At 36.0% G+C, this 18,039-nt stretch overlaps 1 protein-coding gene across 3 annotated transcripts in view; it reads left to right on the top strand.

The window, feature by feature from the left end:
* LOC139963282 (uncharacterized) overlaps positions 1-18,039 on the top strand; it is a 140,329-nt gene that overhangs the window by 81,858 nt on the left and 40,432 nt on the right. The window lies entirely within an intron of this gene.

Genomic DNA, 18,039 nt, shown 5'->3' on the forward strand with positions numbered 1-18,039 from the left:
CTTCTAACAGTGTTTGGACGGACTACTACGAAACTCTTGCCCCTTGACAATGAATGACGTGGACAGAATCAATGGTTTATTACGTCATGGACAACGGACTCCCCGCAAGGTGATGGCCACTTCTATTGTTTGCCAAGCAGTATCAAACCTTTCCTAAGAATCGATGCTTCCCTTCCACAGTGGAGAGAATGGGTTGCTGGGTTTTCATAATAGCCTCCGAAATACCCAAAGTCTGACAATGTAAACAAAGCTTTTCTTCTGAGTAAATTAAAATCCATCTTTGTCATTACCAGTTGGAATAAGTATTGTTGAGGGATTTGTGACAAGTTGATGGACTTAACTGTCCTATTATTGTGGTTGGTAGTTGAGGACTCTTGACAATCTCTATACTGGACCAGAGTTGATACGCTTAGCAATCTTCCGGAAGTACGTTTGTGGGAATAAATTGTAAATTGTAAGGTAGAGCAGTCGATCATTATTGGTTTGGTATCCAATGAAATTTAACTCAAGTCGTAACCATGGCTGCAGAAAGCTCAACCATATGTGGTTTCAGTTCCTCAGGCAAGCACTAGCTGTTTGCAGCTATTATGTAACTTTGTTGTATAAACCATAAACATTGCAGATTTCAAGCAGTTCTGAGTATTTATTTTGGTAATTTTCCCATACTTTTCGATACTAACATCCAAAGGCAATTCTATTTATTAGTTTAGTTAGCCAAAATTCTTTCCAAATATTGTTTGGTCAACACAAAGGTCAACACATGTGCAAAAACTACCATTCGCTTTCTGCCAATTTGTAATTTATAAACCATGTTGAAAACTTGGCTGGGCAACAATTAATGTTTAGAGTTCAATTCACTTCAAAGGAATAATCGTTAATACTCTTAATTTTATGCTCATTTTCATAAAACAGATTGGCAAGGATCGTAATTTGATCAATGACAACATTTATCTGAGTAGTGTTTATACTGGCAACCCACCCAACAATTGATTCCAGGTCCCATCATATTATGTGCAATTGACTCTATCCAATTAACTGAGCCATTAATGAGCCCAACAAATTACGACAGATTGAAACAATCATTCATGAGGAGACAAACTTACAATATTACTATCTCATAAACACCCTGATTGTGAAAGGAAAGAATAGCATTATCCAATTATCCATAAAAACCCCACATCAGTACATCATTCAAAAAATATGTGCCATAATTTCAACATAACTAAGCCAACATTTCATCAACTTTTGACAACAACTTGTAAGAAGTGATTTGTGGCATGAGTTGAAGAAGTGTTAATTGCTCGTTTGATTTACAGACTAAATCTGTCAGTTTTAGAGTCTGCATGACCATAGCTAGATGGTTTCAAATAACATGTCCTAACTTACCTAGTGTACTAATGGTAGGGAAGACCATATCCTTATCTTGAGCATTTTGTTATTTAGATAGAAAAGGAAAGTTTCACCATGGGAATATAGAACCTTAGAAATAATTCATAAATGTCACTTCTTTTAAAGGTCTTAAATGGCTCCTAGTTCTGCTGATCTGTACACTCTCTAGAGCTTTATTTAATTACATTCTTTAATTATATCCACAGTCTGACTTCAGTAGTTCTTTGTATTATATTTACAATCTGAAGAGTGAACCTTACTCGCATTGATTAGTAGAGCAGTTTGGGCGTTTATTCGTATCTTACATGTCATCATTAGTAAGTTACAATTGACTCGTTTTGCAGTTACCTGGAAAGGACTCCAGATCTAAAGGGTTTACCCTGGTGATTCTTGTTTATCTCACCAGTCCCTCTGGAGTTGTCTTTAGGTAAATTTGGTAACAATAAGGTAGTCAGGCTCTAGTTGGTCTAAGTATCATCATAACATTGATTTTTCCTGACCCTTGAGGCCAATGTGGAGCCTGCTATTATGACAGATACAAAGCTAGTCAGGTATTGACTCCTGGCTCTGTATGAATGGTCCACATAGTAGACCTTGCTGAGAGTAGCACTAGTAGGGGGAGATTGAACTGGTCTCAATGAAATAGCCCATTAAGAGTGTAACACAGCATGGGTATAGCTATCAATCAGTAGGAGTACTATGGAGTTCCTAGGTTTCAGCAATTGTTAAATTGTTTGAGGAATCCTCTAGATGAACATCATCTATCAATGCTTTGTAAGACGGGGAGGAGTAACATCTCAGGAGACATCTACATCATCTTTGCAAATTTCTGTTGAAATTTCTGTCTGGGATGTTTGCACCTGTTGTTGAGTATCATTGCATGAAAAGTGTAACATTAATCTGTTTTCCAGGAAGTCAACATTATGTTCTTTTTGACAAGGAGTATTTAGAGAGATGGAGGTAAATGGTAGGTTAACTAATGGAACAGCTGCAAAATGAATGGTATAATCTCATTTGGGTTTGACATAGCTTCATAATGTTGCTGGAAATTAGGCATGATTTTGAAAAAATCAAAAGCGATTTGTAAGAAAGAGTGACAGTGTACTTACAAATGTCAAAAATAGTGAACTTTGACATGATCATGAGGGACTTCACATTTCAGGAAGAACCTTTTATTCCTGCGGAACAGGATTCTTGGCCGAGGTTGGACTATCTATTAGTTGAGCATGAGGTGAGTGCAGTGATTTAAATGTAACGGTAGAGATTCGGTCGGGAGTGCCAACACTGCCATGTACCCCCCTTCCCTCCCCCTGCTCCTCCCCCCACCATCCCACTTTTGCGACTGAGCCAGAATTCAGTGATACCATACAGATTTGTTCCGTTCTTAAGAATCAAGTTGCGGTGAGGAAGTAAATAGGCTTAGGTTCAGGAGGTATTGTGAAAATACATTGGTATTCATCCTATGACAGTTACAACGAAATATTTGCAAACAACACTGATTTTATTGTTAGGCTATACAGTTGTGTGTAGGGGCCAGTATATTGTGTAATTGAACATTTGAGTAAGCTTGAGTGATTATTAGCTCTTGTGAATGTCTTGCATTAAATCATGAACTTGGTGTGCCTTTTATAGTGATGACCGTTGACTGCCATATGAATTGACCCTGTACATAGGTCTACTTCAGAATTCATTTTTAGTCATTCTATGAAATGACTAAGGGGACCCAAATTGGAGTCCTTCAAGTTTGTTTAAAGGATATAAAATTACTTCAATTTTACAGGGCATAGATGTTATGCCCTCTACCCTTCCCCTAGGGTACTATATGTAAGTAGTATGGGAAGGCTTGGGCCATTAAACTGTGTCTTGTCTGTAAATTTAAATATCCAATCTTAAAAGGTCACACATGTTTCAACCTATAAAAACTAAGCTTCATGGTAGAGGGAAGATGATTGTCTTGATAAACGTAAACCAGCTAGTTGCTACTTTTGTTGCTGCCATACCATAATAATCCAATGTTTACCAAGTACTAGTAAAAACCTTGTGGAGATTTCTTCAAAAGAACTTGCAATCAATGAAAGTTTCTGTTTAGGACACCTTATATGGTGCTGTTAATGTCTGTTTTTTCCAATTAAAAGTTACATTCAAGGTTGATTTAACAAAGTGAACCATTTCAGAGTTTTCTTAAGTATTTCTTGATTATTTTATATAAAAGATTGATAAGATGAAGTGAAGTTCCTTGCAGTATATAACAGTATCCCTTTATGGTGTAGACTTCATATTCCGCCATCAATCCTGGCTGAAACAGATGCTTGCATTAGTTAGATACAGTAGTCCAGATAGGGTTTCATGGTTAGTGTATTAAATCACATCCAAGCACTAATTTGGATCTCTCCCCCCCCCCCATCCCCCCTGCAATTTGTAATCATTTTTATTTATGATTATTTGTGATTTTCCTAGAGTAATGCTAATTAACTACACTGTTATATTTAGTTCAAGCATTGTATTATATAGACCTTACTTAAGTTAAGTCATTATACTTCTATTCTACACCGACACATACTGCTGTCATATATGTTTGTGTTTTGTGTGGTCCTGTACGACAATACCATCAGGGACAAGTTTTATGATTGGCTATAAGATCTGCTGTTCTGAAGATTTAAAGGAAACTATTGTCCCAATTTTCTTTTACTATCCTAGGATAGATCAAAACATTATCTCTGTGATCTCAAATAGTCTCAAAGATTACTTAAATCTGTGATGCACTAGAGAATTGTCAAGGAGAGTCATTTGGCAGACAAACAATTAAATAATGGCATTTACCTTTCATTCATTAAAAACAATTGTTAAAGGTTTGTCGGCAAAATTGATTAACTTAGTTGAGTAAAGAAAATGCATGTAACTTGACAGTGCATTGATGTGACTACAGTCTATGTCCCCAGGGAGATTTTGTTCTGGAAATGAACATTTTGGCATCAGATTTGTATACTGCCTGGTCCAATTATCAGTGACTTTATTGTTTGGTGCCCAAAGCCACACATATATACCTGTAATATATCTCCTGCACATATGTAAAATAGTAATGAAACTCTTTTTTAAAAATTTTTTTGTATGTTGTGAAGTGGTAGAAATAAATAAATTAAACTTAACTAAACTAAACTGAATATTTAGCCTCTCTAGAAGATCCCTAGCAGGATCGAAACGTCAGGCCCACTTTACTTAACACCTAATCAAACTAAAGTAATGGTCAAGGGAGTTGGATTGTCTGGTTTTAGGGTAATATAAATGTGTTCAGCTGATATTTAAGGTTATAAGTGAGAATCCTGGTGATAGTTCATCTAGGTACCTTACATATTTCAAGCTCTCAAAATATATGCATTATATATTATATATATATATGCATTAATAAGCAATGAAGTACAGTAGGTTTTCACCAGTTACACCTGTGACCAGAATGATCCTGTTTTGTGTTTGTAGAGTTATATTCTCCATGTGATGTAGACCCCCTGCTCTCAGTGCCATAGGACAGTTGCAGACCACAACCTACTTCCATCACCTGTGTATATTCTTCCAGTCCAGAACCACAAAAGTTACTCAGATCTTGTGAAATCATTCCATTTAGTGGCTGTCATTTTCTTCTAACTTTGGTCAATGAAGAACAAAGGCCACCCCTTGTGGAGCAATGGGGGTGATGCCTGTGCATTAATAGCATAAGAAATATATCTGAATGGAATATTTGAGGTTTTCATGGTAATTTGTTGATGGGGTGTGGTGTGGTGGAATAAGCTGATGGGTATTACTGGGGGCAATGAACTGCCTCTATTTGTTTTAAATTGGTTCTATTATGTTTGATTGTTTCAATGATGATGATGATGATAAATAGCATCTTGCTGGACAGACCATAGATCATAACAGAAACAGTAATGTGAATGGAGTTCAGGCTGCCATTCTGTAGTATCAACCAGGTCACTCATTACTTCAGCAGATAACTTGATGAGGTCATCATCACCTTAAAAGGAGACACAAATCCAACCATTATCTTAACCTTATATGACAGAAATCTTTGGATATTAGACAGGATAAGGTGCTTAAAATTAACCCCCTTTCCCTCCCCCAAACTTCATCCTCTTCTAGCCTATCACTACCCCTGCACCGCCACCCATTTACTCTTTGCAGATTATTATCTTTGAACTGAATTGTTTTATGCATTCTAGTTTCGCTCTGGTAAACATTTCAGCAGACATTTCCTCAAGTCACCAATCATTCTGTCCTGTTTATCTTGTTTATGGGATAGTCACTTCATCCTTCAGCAGAGTGTGTTGTTCCCTGGGTAATGCTGTAAGGGTCTGATAATACTTCAGGTACCACTGAGCACCCCACCTTGTAACCCCTCAAGTCACACATTCTCTTCATCTTGCCAGCTAACTAATTTTATACACAGTATGAAAAATTGAAAATCAGAGTTGTTCTCAACAGGAATAATATTTTGATGTTCTCTGGATTGAGTTAGCTTTTGGGATATGGTATGTAGATGCTGTGCTTGCAGTTGCTAGAGGTACTAAGAGGTTTCAGAGCTCTTTCCTGACCTGTAACCCAGGCCTTGAAAAATACAGTCGCCAGCTCGCCATTGGCGAGTAGAACTTTAGCTTTGGAGAATAGAAAATTTATCCAGCCCAACATTTTGGCTAATCAAACCCCAATAATAGCAAGCATTTTTGGCGAGTACATTTTTTTGTCACCAAATGGCAAGTACTTGAAAAATATTTTCAAAACCTTTTGAAATCCCTGCTTTACTTTTATTCTCATTAAATACACAAGAATTAACACCTACAGACTTGCCTGTTAGGTTACACCTTTGGCACATACATGGCGACAGATTGGGTAATATCTTGTTTTTCCAGAATTTTCTTCAAGATTTTCATGAATTGTTTACACTCATTTGATGAGTTTGGATGACAATTTGGAAGTGGGTTGGTATCAAGAGTGGACAATTGGAATACAACAAATTACTACATTCAGGATTTGTCCAAATGTGCTAGAAGGACTGAAAATGGTCACTTGAGATCAAACTCTTATGAAAGCTTTACTGTGTAACTCTTAGAAAATGTTAGACTACCCTTCAGATTGAGGATCAGACCAGCACTCTGTGTTCAACATTAAAACCAGAGGTCAAACCCATTGCTCCGGTATCAGGCCCCAACGGGAGGGGAAGTGGTGTCGAGTTTAGTAGATTATAACAACTATATGTTTTTAGGCGAACTAATAAGTTGAGAAAGAATTATATTCACATTTGATGTTTATATCTTATATAAAGATATAAGTCAACCCTTCTTTGCTGCATGATATTGGATGGAATGATGCTATAAGCATAAATCATTTAAGTCCCTGGTAGGTGTAGTGGAGGATTAGAGAATGAATAGGCATAGTGGAGCATAATGTCTGCTTATAACTGGCTGAGGATTTTGCCTGTGTAGATAACTGTTCAATTTAGACAGGGAAAGTTATTGACTTCTTAGAGGAGAAAAATGGACTTATCAGATTAAAAAGCTGAGGAATGTCTCTGGCCTGAAGTGGTTTTCTTTGAAAATGATTAGAAACCCTAAAGGTGAAATATGTGAAGTAAAGAAAAGAGGATTATGAAAGTGTTTGAAGATCATTGCTATAGACTGGCAGGTAGAGAGGCTGGTGGTGCATTAATAGATTATTTGCAAAGAACTTCAATCCTCAAGTGCCAAGGCAAATATGATAAGCTTATTGTATAAACATTCTATTATACTGCCCTCATATATAGAGTGCCACTGAAGCTCCTTGGTGTATGGTGGGAAGTAAGTACATCACAAAAGATTTGAAAGTCCTTTCAAGTAGGCCAAATGGTGCCCTTTTTAGGAATAGTGCAGTGCAATGAACACATTTTCCCCCCTACTCAATCCCACCACCCTCCCCCACAGTTCCCCTTCACCCATCCTTCAGAAGTAAATAAAATAAGAAGAATTTATATTTTGATGCAGAACAAAGATAAAACTAGCTGTTGACTCAGGAGCAAGTAATTTGGTTTCAATTGAGAAAAATTGGGTTTGATAGAGCTCTAGGGGAAGGTATGCTCCAATAAGCCTGAGGGCTACTGAAGGCTACTGAGGGCTACTGGGGGCTACTGAAGGCTACTGGGGGCTACTGGGGATACTGAGGACATTTTTGATACCAACAATGTAGTACAAGTGCATAAGTATTTGCATTATGTTACTTGTCATGAAAATAAACATAAGATTGGTACATTGGTACATTTGTATCTCTTTCATTCGTATGTGTGTATTTGTTTTTATCTGTGTTCTTATAATCACTCCCCCCCCCCTACCCTCCCCTTCCTTTCTCTATAACATTGTGAACAGTAAGTGCTATGCATTCAAATGGCAAATATCCATCTAGGACCTTGTTGTTTAATAATAGAGTTAACATTTTACCATTGTTCTCCCTCAGAATATAAATTTTTGGGAAGGAAACTCAATCAGTCAAGGTTGAGGCTTTCTTGATGTTTTGTCTTTAGCATGCTCAAGTATTTTCCTATTTTTCTTCCCTGGATCATTGTTCCCTGGATTATTGTTTCCTGGACTAGTTTACTGTTGACATCCAACTAGGCTACCAGGATATTCAGTAGTTTCTATTATTAATATTACTGTGAGAGAAGTTGACCCTATTATGTGGCAAGTTTTAACATCATACTGTAGTATATTGTGTATTTTGCCAATTCTTGACAAGCTCTTACACTGTTTGTACTATTTGAATTGGGTTAAACTATCCGGGTTCAGACCAGGTTTCCATAGCATTAAGTATTTTATGGTTCTGACATAAATCAGATCCATGTCAAGGAATGAGAAGGACAAGAATTGTCCTTGGTAACTATTTGCTGGAACTATAAGGAGAGTCTTCTGTACACTAGTAGTACTGCTACAGTACCTGTCATATACATGTATCTGACTTGTTCATAGTCAGGGAAAGGATGTTAAAACACAGGTGGAAGACTGTGACTTGTCTTTTGCAAACCTTGAACTGCAGTAGGAAAGTCAACCATTATTAAGGGCTTGGATTGAAATTGTCCCATGGAAGCTTTGTAATAGATCTTTCCAAATGCAGAGGAGAAGGAATGTATATCTGGTAAGAAATTGTTTAGACAAGTATCTGGGGTATGTATAGTTTGAATGTATCAGCAAATCCATCAAATATGTTTTCTTTGGAATGTAAAAATTTCAAAAAAAGTTAACATAAATCTGATGATGATAATAACTGTCTTGCGAATTTTAAAATTTTTATCCCTCAAGGTTCAAATATCTACCATATCCTTTAGCCCTTTAGTTTAAGAAGATTTTAACTTTCTGACAATGATGTAGTTAGACATTACCTGCTGCTAGTACATATATACAATTTGAAGAATAGGTTGATAGGTTCAGGACTTCCAAAATAATTTGTGGCCGTAATGGTGTGTGTGTTATGTGATATCTCTTATGACCATGGTGACTTGAAAACCAAAGGTTGGATTAACTTCATACTTAGTTTATATAGCGCTATTAGTGAATACAGTAACCTAGTGTTGGACTACCCAATAGGCAGATGAGAGATGTGCCTTCAGGGGGGGGGGGGGGGGCCCAAGTTTAAGGGGTTTTGTTATATGCCAATAATTGTTTGCGATATTGGTATCAGCCTATATATATGCATTATTGGCGGCATATCGGTCAAATTAAGCCTCATTGCAGATAACCGCAAACTGAAACTTTTCTTTCTCAACAAAACCACTTCTTGTTACCTTTGATGATAAATGAATCTGTTCTAAAAGCCATATTTCTTTAGCCTCAGTTTCGATTTCGATTAATAGCCAGTGGTCAATATGCTTATCAGCTGGTCAAAGAAACAAGGCGCAAAGTTCTGAAAGATATTTACCTATAAAGATCTGTAAACAGACCATTGTCCACCTTACGTTACATACATAGCATAACGTTACATCACCAGTCTGGCCGCTGTATTATACAAGTGAACACAACATTATTAAAATTGAACACACCTGATGACAACTGTTTTGCCCTTCCAAATATTTTTGACAGTAATCCAAGAAACTTTTTGTTGTATACAGGCCTACGAACAATGCACCTGCACGGTCAAACAACTAACTTTAACAATTGATAAAACTATGTATATAACTACAGTAGTAGCCTCTTACACTAACTTGCACAGTGCTCCTGAGGATCTGCTAATAGTAAAAACACTTGGAAACCCATTACTAAATCATTCCTAAAATTGTGTATCTTTCAAAAAGCTGCAAAGAGTAACATGGATGCCAGCTTGTTAAAACATCATTGACTGATGAAAGTTGATGATAGTTAGAGAATCAAGTTTGCATATCCCAATCTGTTGCCGGTTGCTTTACGAATTATTTCAAACACAAAGCATTTGCTAAAGTTGGCTAGGCTTAATTGTTAGTATAATTAGCTAATGGTAGGATATAATTTTTTACAGAAATTAAAAAAGTGAGGACAATGTTTTAGTTATGAAAAAAAATATAAACAATATTTGGGATGGATTGAGGTTGCATGGATGTTTGGTATGTTTGCTGTATCTTTAGTGAACAATCAGTGTTAATCTTATATGCTGTTGGCCCAGCCAGAGCATTGACTTTGACCCACTTTTACATGAAGTTGTCATTTATATCCTGTTTAGGAGCCAAAATTATTGCCACCCGCCTGTGAACCTCTGTTGATGTCTGATCATTGTACTTTGTTTCAGATCTAGAATGTAATTTTAAACCTGATACTGGATTCTTAATCTTCCTGACCAGTGCAAAATTGAAACATTTAGTGTAGCGTACACAATACATAGCTAAGGCTCTATAAGAGTCAATATTATGTGGCCATGTCTGCTCAAAACATTGCGTAGAAAGTAGAAGTGGTGGTGTTGCTACTGGTTATAACTAGTAGCCCTGACTTGGTGCCAAACCATCAAACTATAAACAATACTGTGTCATTGATCTATCCCCTATTGTATAACAAGATAACAAATTCTGTTCCATCATTCCATGGATGGGGGAGGTGAAACCATCAAAAAAGAACAATTTTGAAAACAATTTGTTTGATGAGCTTGACCCCCTTGTGATGCAAGAATATTGTTAACACAAATTGGGGAATGTGGTTGCACAATCCGGTGGAAGGGAGCCTTTGATTTGCCCCAGGCTGGACCAGTGGCGCTTTAAGGATTGACAAGAGTTAAATTCCTGATAAACCACATCATTCATGATTACCTTTGCCAGGTCTAAGTGCGTCTTATATTTTTTGTTGGTGGTACGATAATGAGAGAATCCTCCATAACAACATCTGTCTTGATTTATAAAAACTCTGTTACAAGGAGCCAATGTCTGGTATCAGGAGCCAAAAGAGTGAAGGTTACATACTGACTTCAGACAAAACTTCAACAAGAAAAGATTCCTGTTTTTGTTCCTACAAAGTGAACCATCATGAAAGAATGAAAAAATATAAAAAAACAAAGTTACTATGGCATACTGAAAAAGTCATCAAATAATATTGAACTTACTTTCATAAAACTATGAATTGAGTTCCAAATGAATAATTAAACAGGACCAAAAAGTTTTGTTTTGAAAAATGCATTGTCTTTGTGTTATGAAATAGTGGGAGAGGTTAACATAGTCACTGTGTGTTAGTGTTGATACAACTGAAGTACAACATAAGCTGTGTTCAAGTAATTTAAGGGTAGTGTTTTCGTTCCTCACTGACTGCAAAAGTTTGCTATGGGATGGTGTGTGCGGGCATTAGTGTTTAATGTATATCATGTCTTATGATGGTCAAAGGTCATAGAGCCTAAGTTCTGAAAACCTTGCACATACCATAAAACGCCAGTAATAATGCTTGGAAAAGCTACATTTGTAGAATGTGGGTCCATCTAAGTGAGTTCAAAAGAAGAAAGTTGTTGTATTTTGAGTGCAAGAACCTTTCTGATCACTTGACTAGAAGTCAACATTGATCAGAACTTGGAAGTCATTTGGAATCATGAAATCTTTTGACTATCTGGTTCATTCTATGTTGAAGTACAAAATAATCTTAAAATAGGTAAAATTTGTCAAAAACATTGCAGTGACTTTAGCAGAACGGTTTCTGATACTCAATCCTCATATCATGATTACTTGTCATTTTAGTAAAACATTTTTAGGCAAGGTAACCGTTCGGTATGTGTATCCACTCAAAGCTCAAATTGGGCAACAATTCCTTTATCAAAGTTAGATTTTGAATGCATAAAAGATTTTCTTGATCTAAGAACAGTTGTAGTGCAAAAAAGGTGGATTCTTGGTGCATAATCTTGCATTGGAGACAAAGTTTGCAACCTTTCCATAAAGCTTCTGGAGCAGCCACCCCAAATGAGCTGGCATCATTACATATGATTCGCAGGAATTGTGAGTCAAGTTAAAAGCCAATTAGAAGGAATTCTATGAAATGCAATCCAGCCATATGAAATGTGTGTACACTATTACATCCTGTTTGCTCCTTGATATCATTCAGTGTTCTACTTATAACGACATCAGTTTTTAATAGCCAAACTGATGTTCTTATCTTCTTAGTATATTGACTATGTATCATTAACATGGAACAACTATATGTACACACTATGTTTGTAGTACATGTCTCGTCATAAGCTTGAAAGTAGAAGTGTAAACATTGTCCACATTGACCTAATAACTGATATCCTTTCATTTAGTAACATATATCATACTCCTGAATATTAATAGTGGAAAAAGTTCATTAAAATATCCCTCATAGTGGAAGAGTAGTTGTAATTTGCCTTATTACATTTATTAAACAAATATTTGTTTTCAGTTTGTTAATCACTTTCTTCCTTAAACATATTCTGTGGGAATCTCCCTGTGAGTCTTTGAGCTACTTGAGTAGCATTAAAGAGGAAATCCACCGTTTAAGGTCTGTGAAATAGTTACATTAAAGTGTCTTTAAAGGAACATATGAAGCAAAGAATTGCCAGCTATAAACTATGTTATAGGATTTGCTCAGTAGTCAGAGCAATTAATTTATCAATCACTGCTAATTGAAAAGGTAACCTACAAATAAAGTTTTAGAAAAGAAATTAACACAAAGCTATAATAATTAAATGCTGTATGCAGAGTGTCACTTTATATTTAAATCTATTAGCTTGTTCAGCTGCTTAAGTTTAGATCATTTGCATCTGCATCAAGTTTAAGTCATTTGTTAAGATTGGATATTACGCTGCTCACAAATCGTTGTCAAACTTTTGCAAGGTTGATTCTTCTCTTTGAGCCGTATAATATTAATGTATCCATGAAAGAAAAATAAGGGGTTAATCAACGGTCTAGCGTGCGTTACTCACAGGATTAATGCACGATCGGGGGATAATGCATCCAGCGATAACATTAACACCCGGAGTGCATTAATCATGTGAGTAACGCACGCTAGACCGTTGATTAACCCCGTTCATTCATACACTACCATTTGTGTGGGGGAAACATCATAAAACAAAACATTTTTGGTAACATATAACCAAAGATTTTTTAAAGTGATGCCCCGTAATTTTACCGTGCGTTACTCACAGGATTAACCACGGTCAGCTGACCTGAATGGACCAATAGGATTTAGGAATCTTTACTAAGTATGAATGAAAGTGGTTTTATTTACTAGCTTAAGTTTGTATACTGCTTTACCATTGTGAAACTTTCTAACTTTGTAGTTAAATGAATCATAAACTTTAATTATTTCTTATTTAACAATCCGGTCTAGGAAACCCCCTCCTCTTTCACTTGAAACTTCTTCATTGCTCCTCGATCAACAGTTTCCTCTTGTCTGAGGCCCTACATCAAATTGTACTGTACATATATATATATATATGCAGCATGGCAACATCAGCGGCTAAACCCCACCACCACACCACCTCATTGTTGGAAATATTGACATAGCCATTTAGGGCAGTAACATTAGCCTTTCCTCGCTTTCTTATGACATGCTCTTATCTATTTCCAATCGATCAGTAAAATATTCCTCTCTGTTTATTGAATCGGCAAGTAGAATTGATTGCCCCTTTCAAGTGATCTAATTTAAGGTGTGTGAACTACCTTATTGAACCCTGCATCTTTAATTATTATCTCTCGGAGTTTGCTAACAGTGGCTTAGTATGGTCCTGAGCATTTGAATAAACTGAATGGCTGCACATTGTGCACAATATGGATGGGTTATATTATTGTCAAGGAAAGGGAAAGGATCATAGTTGGTTAGTGAGGTTTGGTCTATTCAGTGGGTTAACCATGAATGCTGATAACAGGAAAGCATGTACTCACGTGAAAACATGTTAACACTAAATGCAATGAACTAACACCACATGGTACTCAATAGAGCCTTCATGAAAAAACGTTTCCTTTAGTGAGTTGTCAGGTTGTTAATTGTCTTTCCTGGTGAAACTGGATGACTTAGTATTAAGTAGCATGACGTTGGTCCATAATAATAGACAATGCATTGTTTGAAATTATCAATTGTTTGTAGTATTGCTATCATGAACTGCCCTACTGACTACTGTGTTTCTTGGTTGTATGGTCCTGGGATTTTTATTTACACTTACATGTAACAACATCCTTTTTGTTGCTCTGAATTGCCTAAGGTTAATAATGCCTTCTTGAGGGGAAATAAACCCAGTATGCACCTTGAAAATTGCCATAAATGACTTTGTTACATACTAAGGAAGCATTTACAGTGTAAACACATGCACTATGATCTCCACAATTATAGTAGTGTAATAACAGTGTTACAAGAAGAAAATGTCGAATGGGGACAATTTTCACATGGTTAGAAATAGAAAAATAAGAACTATTTGGACAATGTATCCAAATCTTCCACCAGACAATTCCTTTAAAGCATCAGCCTTATCTTCAGTTACTGTTCAAGAAGATTGTATGCAATTTACAGTATGAAGTAGTAGTTAAACTTTCTGGCCAAGAAGAAGATATAACGACTGTATTATTCAATTTGTGAAAGTTAAACTTTCTGGCCAATGTTCTCTGCGACTAATTGCAGGTCTTGCTTTCTACTTGATTTCCTCTTTGAAGCGCAAAGACTCCAGAGTGTTTTCAAATGAACTGTCTTTATTTGGATCAGGAGTACGTGTTAATACGAACCAGTAGCTCTTTTGTTAGTTGTGTCGATTCTTTGGGCCTCCATGAAAAGGGGAGTAAGGACAGGTCCATTAATAAAAGATCAAGAATAACTAGCTGAGGGGGGAGGGTTTGAATGGATCATCATGAAGACCAGAAGACATGATATCAGGGTGTCACGGATGGGCAGGCTCTCATACAGTCGTATATTGGTTGAGCTATTCTTCCTGGATTAACCTACTGTGTTTATCTCCCAAAGCTTATCTGAGGGTGGCTGTAGATGAACTGAGATTTTTATGGTTGTTCTGAAGTAAGGAAGGGAATGTAGTGTCCAAATAGCCTGTAATGTCTATATACTGACCAAGTGCTCTAAATTCCTTATTTACATGGGGTCTAGCTGTAAAGGCAGAGATACTGTGGAATGTTTACATCTGAGAACCAAATCAGATGAGACCATCCTAAATACCTATGTAACCATGATATTAGTATAAGAATTAAACACCAGTATTTGGGTGATGGTCATAATGGAATTTTCATAACTGGGATATATTTTATTTGGATTTATATTCTTACTCCATACTCTTGTATGTCTATGTGTGACAGTTGACTGTGATGGACTCAACATTCTCATCAATACGAAGGTCTTCCAAGGAAGCAGTTGAGTATTGTTATGTACCTTTTGTGCTTAATTTCACTGCTTTTCATAAGTTATGTAGATAATTAAACAAGAAAGGCTATTGCAAAATATTAATTTCTTTGTTTGTGAATATTTAGCTTATTTATGAACTAATTGCATTGTTGTGTCATCGTAGATTATTGCTTTTGAATTTTAAAAGAAATTTGAAATTAACTACTGTTTGAAACTTATTTTTGGCCATCTTTATTCAGAGATGATCATGAATTGTTTGATAATTAATCATTCATGTTAGGTGAAACAATAATGTACGTCAACAACAATGTTAACAGTAATGTCAACAGTAATGTCAATAAATTAATAATGAAGATCTCCAATGATAATCAATAAAAATCATAATATATTCAAACAAAAGGTCATAGTAAACCAAGTATTGACCAAATGTAACTTAAACCATGCTCATATTGTATGTTAGGATTCTATTAGGATCAGTGCTGGAACTCTCATCTTTGGTCAAATTGAAACAAGGGAGGGATTAAGTAAGGATTATCCCACATCATATTTTGCTGAAAGTCTCTAATATAATTAATGCTTAAAGGTCTGAAGTAATATGTTTTTTCACTTGACCAACATTAAGACATGAATAACTCTCAATCCTTAATGCATAATTAGTACAGTGAGTCATGATCATTTAACCTGCCGAGATATTTAATTATTAACTAATTAGTGGGTGAGGAGGATTGTCCTGATTGTAACAACAGATAATCAAAACAAATCTAAAGTTTCTCACGGTCCATCTCTATGTTAACCTACTTCGTTATAACTTCAAGGAATGACCAATCATCCGTTCGGTTTGCAGTTTTTCGAAGACATCACAGACATTTTATTCTTGGTGGAAACTTGTAGATGGTGTTGAGCAATTACTTAAACTTTTTGCTGTCAAGCAAGTGCAAGTATTCTTCAAGTATTCTTCAAGTATTCTTGATTTCCAGGAATGAAAATGTCAGAGGGAAATTATTAAGGTAAGGTAGATTTAAATTGATCTAAATAAAAACAGATGGAACAAGCAATTTTTAACTCCAGTTTGTAAACCACAAAGAGAGGAAGTTGTTACTCTTGTAATTTTGTCTCTATAGATCACAAAGATACAACTGAATATTTAAATAATACCATTATACCAATAAGTTGATAGTAAGTACTATAAAACTGACCCAAGATTAACAACAACAAAAACATATTTATATATAGATATATATATTAAGATATATACTTGTATATAGAGGATTGTTAATTGTGGCTGACACGTATCGTCCACTTTTACTTAAACTGGATGAAACAATATGTTAGAATCAAAACAGTTGCCCCTCTATTACTTTGAGTGCTTCGTTCCATTATTAGAGAGCTCTCTTATAATGGATTATAGCCAATCAATAGTTTGTTTAGGTAAAGTTTTAATTTGAACTTGACTTTGTGGTAAGACTTTTGTAACAAAAAGTAATTTTGACCTTGAATCAGGGATTGTTAGTTGCTGTCCATGATACGGTTCTGCACAGGATAATAATCTCTTATCAATACAGTTTAATTTTGTATAGACTGAATTCTATAGCTATTATTTGTTAACTTACAGGGTAACTAGTAAACAGACTTAAGCTGAATACAGTTAACTTGCTGTTGAATCTATTCAAATTTCAACACTGAGTGGAGAACAAGATCAAGGTCTGAGTTGTTTATATGTTGCTATCCATCCTTCAATTTGTCAGTTACAAATGGCATGAGTTTGATCTCTGTTGGTATGAGTACTAGGCTCTAAGCACAAGTACAAGTACTTAATCTTGCATTTGTAAATTCTAGATTTCCAAAATGAGTACAAATCCAAGATGGCGGGTACTAGCACCGGGACCTGTGCTAGAATATGAGTACAGGTACAATAAGAGTTACCAATCCACACATGGATTATTTGAAACCAGAGAGATTTATACCAATATAGTTTGTGATAAGACAAGTTTATCAAACCGGTCACTCAAAATAGGGGATTCCATCAAAAGTGAATTCCATTATGTGAGGTTTTAGTTCTGTGGCAATGAGTAAAAAGATCACTAAGTTGCTGCACTGAGTAACTTTTCATTGTATTTTTTTGCTGTTGGTGAGGAACCCTACCCTAAGTTTCATCTGTACTAAATGAACATTTTCTAATGACATTGTTTGGATCAGCTTCAAGAAGATGAAAACTCTGAAAATAACACCAGAATTGTTTCATGCCATTCCACCACCCTCAAAAAGATGTTCCTCTCCTTAAACTGCTTAATTCCTACTCCTCTCCCCTGTACAGAGAACCTTTACAAGTATTACAAATAAAGCACAAGTGTTTGACCTTCCTTTTCTCTTTTGAATGAGTCTACTAAGGGAGATGGAAAAAGATGATGTTGGAGAGGAAGGGAGGGGGGGGGGGAAGGATTGGATGGGAGGGAGGAGACTTGGATGGGACGGAGGAGGCTGAGTAGTAGAATGACAGAGACACAGGATGGAACATTGTCATGATGATTTTTTTTTTTTATGGCTGTCATGTATATTTCTAGGTTTACACAATATCTGACTTTTTATGGAAATTGTTGATACTGTAGTTCTGCTCATACAGTTCCTCCTACTCGAGGAATCAATAATATTAATATTACAAGGTCGTTGACTCTCGATGGAGAGAATTGTCAAAAGAGAAGTGCCCACCAATTGACCTTGTGATGTAGGCTGTATAGATGACTGGTGATATATCAATGACAGGTTAAAAGGACAGGGCAAAGCCCATCCTGATGACAGACTTGTGACCACCACTACCTCCTGACTTTTAAGGGGGAAAGCCAATATGATA

The sequence above is a fragment of the Apostichopus japonicus genome, chromosome 21 (assembly GCF_037975245.1).
Source record: "Apostichopus japonicus isolate 1M-3 chromosome 21, ASM3797524v1, whole genome shotgun sequence".
Lineage (NCBI taxonomy): Eukaryota > Metazoa > Echinodermata > Holothuroidea > Aspidochirotida > Stichopodidae > Apostichopus > Apostichopus japonicus.